Source organism: Xyrauchen texanus, chromosome 24 (assembly GCF_025860055.1).
Source record: "Xyrauchen texanus isolate HMW12.3.18 chromosome 24, RBS_HiC_50CHRs, whole genome shotgun sequence".
NCBI lineage: Eukaryota > Metazoa > Chordata > Actinopteri > Cypriniformes > Catostomidae > Xyrauchen > Xyrauchen texanus.
In genome coordinates, this window is record NC_068299.1 from 34,540,220 (window position 1) to 34,545,117 (window position 4,898).

The following is a 4,898-nucleotide window of genomic DNA, read 5'->3' on the forward strand; positions in this document are numbered from 1 at the left end:
TTGGTTGGGCGTTCCAATTTCTCCCATTCATTTTAATAGAAGTGGCCTGTCTCTGCTAAATAGTCTCTGGCCAAACCCTACAGAAATCACTTGTGAGCCGAATCTCACATTCACTTTGCATAAGAAATGTTAACTGTATTACACACTATGTTTCTATCTATGAGGAACATTATATTGGTCAATATTGGTTCTATTTAGTTTCTGCTACCCTAGAAAGCTGGGTTTTTTATGATCACATGGCAAGTCAAAATATTTCTTCTGTGTTACTGACAAGTGGCATCTCCCATCAGACATTTTTGCATCATTTCAATTTGTATTTTTTTTTTTCTCCAACTGATAGCGCTTTGTGTCAGCAGCCTCAGAGACACAGGTTGAGGTCATGCATTGAAACCTGGAAGAGATTGCGTCCATTGACATGAATGTGTGATTCTAAGGTTCTGTTTTCACTTTAAGATAAAATATTTACTTCACTAATGGTTAGATTTAGGATTGGGGTTTGGGGTAAAGATAATACATTATGCATTCCTCTTCAATGTATAACATCATATACAACACAAAAAATGAACTTTACAACTCACTTTTGCTGTCCCTCTGTGGACTTTCGAAAAACCAGGGCTCAGATGTGCACAAACGTTTAACAACACTTTCAGCTTTGGCCACTGGGACAGTGGTTCTAATTTGGGCAAGTGCAGACTGCGTTTTGTTTGAGAACCTTTACTGCCATCGTATCTGAGACCACTTTGTTTTGGAATGGAACCAAAGTCGAGTAATTCCTCATTTATTAGTTTCAGTATTAGCTTGGATTCTGAGTATGTGCTATTACTTTGCGGTGTAAATTTGTGCATGTTGGGACGTTTGCAGTCTGAAGTTTTTGCCAGTTAATATGCATGAGAAACATTAAATCAGACTGTCCCCCATATTACACTGTAATTATTGTTAAAGCACTTTGGTAATTGGATCAGATGAGGCAGATAATCAAGACTGAAGTTTTTTGGTTTGTTTTCCCCATTCAGTGTACAGCCTCCTGTTCGGCATTTTAAAGATGAGGGAAGAAAAAAGTCTTTGACATGACACTCAAAACCCAGAGCATGAGCTGCCAGCACTGACAATGCTAGTGTGCTTTGTATCTCCATCATAAAGCAGTTTGTTGATGGGCTACTTGCCCTAGTCTGTCTGGTGCGGGCCTGGTAATACAATCTGTCTCATTCAGACAAGAGGAGACTGCCCCAGGCATCGGACTATGCCCTTAATCACGACAAAAGCTAAAATGGGACTTAGATAGCATATCAACCTTCCCTTAGATTGCTAATTATGATATCAATTTTCAGTCATGGAGGCTGGAATGGGCAGTTCTCTGGTGGAACAAGACTCCATGCTCTGAGGGAGTCTGGGAGAAAAGGTTTACGGTCTCCAGCGGTGTCGTGTGCTGCAAATTATCCTTTCAGCTTAACCTGTATTTGCCACTCGAATAATAGGCAATAATCCTCAATCACTGTAAGGAGTGCTCGAGCCCTGACTTATTTTAGCTGCCTTCACATGCAGTGCAGAGCTAAAAAAAACTCCCTGAAGAAAGTCAGTCTGTGAAGCACAAGCACTGAATCGGCCTTTTACAATGTAACCAATGTTGTTCTAAGAGGGCCCCCCTGAACAAAATTATTTAAGAATTTTCTCTTTCTCACTTATTTTCCCAGCATGGGAGCCGAGCAGCATTCCAAAACAGTGAGGGAAAGACATTACGGCAGCCATTTCCTTAGAGAAGGAGGGAGGAAAGCTCTAACTAGGCAGTTCTCAATGGGATCGCTGAACAATGAGGCCTTAAGCAGGCTACTCATCTCCAAACATCTTCAGGGATAAAATACAACATTGGTTTTACATGGTTTAATATGTCTTTGTTCTCCTTTTTTCTCAGAATAGACACAAAATAAAATGTAGCTGAAAGTTTTATGAACTGTTTTAGGCCACATCCACACTAATCCGTTTTCGCTTGAAAACACTAAATTCACTAGATTTATGCCTCTCATCTACACTTGTATGTTATTGTGGTGATGGCGAAAGAGCGGTAAGGATTGACGCCTGTGGGAAATGATCTCTAACAGCTGTTTGTGTTTGAAATGAGTGCTGAGAGGGATATAAAAAGCAATCCGCCAGAGGAGAGAGGGAGGTTTGAAGCTGTGCGTGTGCTTATGTTCTGCTGAAAAGCAAACAGTGATGAAAATACTGAAAAGTTTGTAGAAATAAAGATTCATGTAGATTATTATCTGACTCCCGCTTCCTCCTTTACATGAGAGCTAAGAACCTGTAACATGCATTTTGAAATGTTTTCAAAAACTCTCTCTATTAATGCATACATTAAAATATATATATATGATGTTAGGAAACTGAAAACAGTGTTTTAAAACACACATTTTGTGGATTTGTGTTGATCTGGACCTAGGAATTGGCTCCATATGCATCTGAAGTTTTGTGTAAATGTATGCAAGTGAATGGTGACCAGAACTCAGAAGGTCCGAAAAGCATATAAAGGCAGCATTAAGTAATCCATATGACTCTAGTAGTTAAATACACATCTTCTGAAGCGATATGATATGTGTGGGAGAGAAAAAGATCAATATCTATGTCCTTTTCTACTGTAAATCTACACTTTCACTTTAACATTCAGCCACCTACTGGTTGGGGCTTGTCAAAGGTGGATTTCGTTTTTGTTCTGAAGAGGAAAGAAAGTCAAAAACATCTGGGATGGCATGATGGTGAGTAAATTATGAGATAAATTTCACTTTTAAACACAGTTCCAGACTGTTTTGACCCAATTTAACCCCTGCCTGTTTTCCAAACTAGAAGAGACAGGGGTAGAACGTAAGGGATGGTGCTGGGCAAGTTGGGCAAGGAATAACTTAATTATAATTTATTTCCTTAAAATTGTAATAAGAGTTATCTAGCGGTGATGCTGGCATGACAAATCAATTGCATTTAATGATGAATGTTGCGACTAGCCAAATTTCTATAAGGACAGCACCTTACAAATGTGAGTTGAATGCTTTACCATCACCCCACACTCTGTAAATGTAATTTATTTATATATACTTGTAAGTTGCAGTTTCTGTGCCAGACGATATGTCTCTTTGAAAAATCATACAATAGTTTGCAGTGTATAGTGTAAGTGCACAGTGTATAGTTTGTCAGTTGAGACACAGCTCTGGAACATAGCTCATATATGTCTGAGATGTATTGGGTCTGTAAGACAAAAAATAAAGCACTGTAGACGTGTCCACAATGGACAGTGTCTCCACAATGTAGTGACAGAACAAGCTGTCCTGGACCATACTGAAATTGTGTCCATCTGGATTTGAGAAGCACCCTTTGAGATCCAGCTGCGTTACTCTAGCATATATTGTCTTCTGATCTAGCCTCCATTAATGGCTGACATCCACTTGAGATCTTTGAAGTAGTGTGCATATATGCCACAAGTGGTCTTCATGTTACAGTGGATCACTTTACCCCATCCCATTACTTACATGTTTGACAGAGCAACCTGAATAAGTGCTGTGCCGGAGTCAAGGTTTGAGTGGCATATTAGTAGCTGCCCCTGCATGAAGCTCATTGTATTCAGATGACTGTAGAAACTGAGTACTTATACATTGTAATTATACTCCCAATGTTGATGGACGACTCAGAAGTTTAAACGTGAGATAAATTACTTTTGTAAATTAACACGGCTGTAATTGCTTCGTCCTTACAATAACTGGGCACTGACCCTGACCAGCAGAATCCAGCAGCAACTCAAACTCATTTAACCGCTTTGCCCTTAATATGGACTATTTTAAAAGCTGAGTAAGTGTGTGCCTGTGGACGCTTGCCATCATATCTCAGATACACAGCCACAGGCAGAGATACAGCACTGATTGGCAAAATCTTTAAAGTTCTTCCTTTGCATCTTCATGTAAATCCGATGGTATATGAATATGGTGATTTTCAATACCCTAATATTACCATCAATTCCATCGCAGGTACAGCCATATTACTTTTTGCAAGTTGAGCTTTGAAGTGTAAAGAAGATATTACAGTTTTTTGGATTTCTATGGTAAATGGTTTGCTGTCATTCTTTAATGGACAAAGCTGATTTGTGTATTCATTCAACGTGTCTTTCTCATCCCGATAGATGTCTCTCCCACAATTTCTATCCTGTGCTCAAATAACCTGCATGATAATTTCACCAAACATCATTTATGTAAATGTAATTACTAGAGTAACACGATAGCAAGATGCAGGAAATTTATTGCTCAGAGGGGTTTGGCTCTAAACATTCAATTAAAATATTACGTTTCGTCAGATTTAATCAAAACATAATAAAATACAGGGAGTGACTGATCTTCCAGGGAGAGATCAGTCTTGAAGATTTCTTGAAGATCTGTGTATGAATGTTGTAGAGCCTCTGTGCAGATCTTTTGTCCCATACCATATAAACTGGGGTGTGCGCCAGGGGACTACGCCAGCATCTGCCAAGGTCGACATGTGAACTACAGTGGAATCCCCTGGATTCAGACATACATCAAAGAAAAAGCTTCAGATAAGGTTTCACATTTATTCAGAACAGTCATTCTGTTAACAGGTTCAAAGGCTTTTATTTGTTTTGTGTCATATACTTAATGTATTTTTTCCTATTTTTTAAATTATTCTGCACCTCTTCTTTTAAGAAATAGTGCATCCAAAATGAAAATTCTATCATTAATTTTCTTGCTGTTCCAAACTTGTATGCTGTTATTTTCTCCTTTAGAGTATTGGCGCATTTCTTTACAACAACAGTTCATTGTCATCACAACAGTCATATAAACACTATAGAAGCACATTTAAATGACTTGTGTGCTACATTCCAAGTCTTCAATTGCTTTGTGCGAGGAACA

General features: G+C 38.7%; 1 long non-coding RNA gene across 1 annotated transcript in view; it reads right to left on the reverse strand.

Annotated features, from left to right (window-relative positions):
* Positions 1-4,375: 4,375 nt before the first annotated feature.
* Positions 4,376-4,898, reverse strand: part of LOC127617708 (uncharacterized) — an 8,186-nt gene continuing 7,663 nt past the window's right edge. The window contains exon 3 of the long non-coding RNA XR_007967375.1: positions 4,376-4,529. This is a non-coding gene — a long non-coding RNA (uncharacterized LOC127617708). The remainder of the gene's footprint in view (positions 4,530-4,898) is intronic.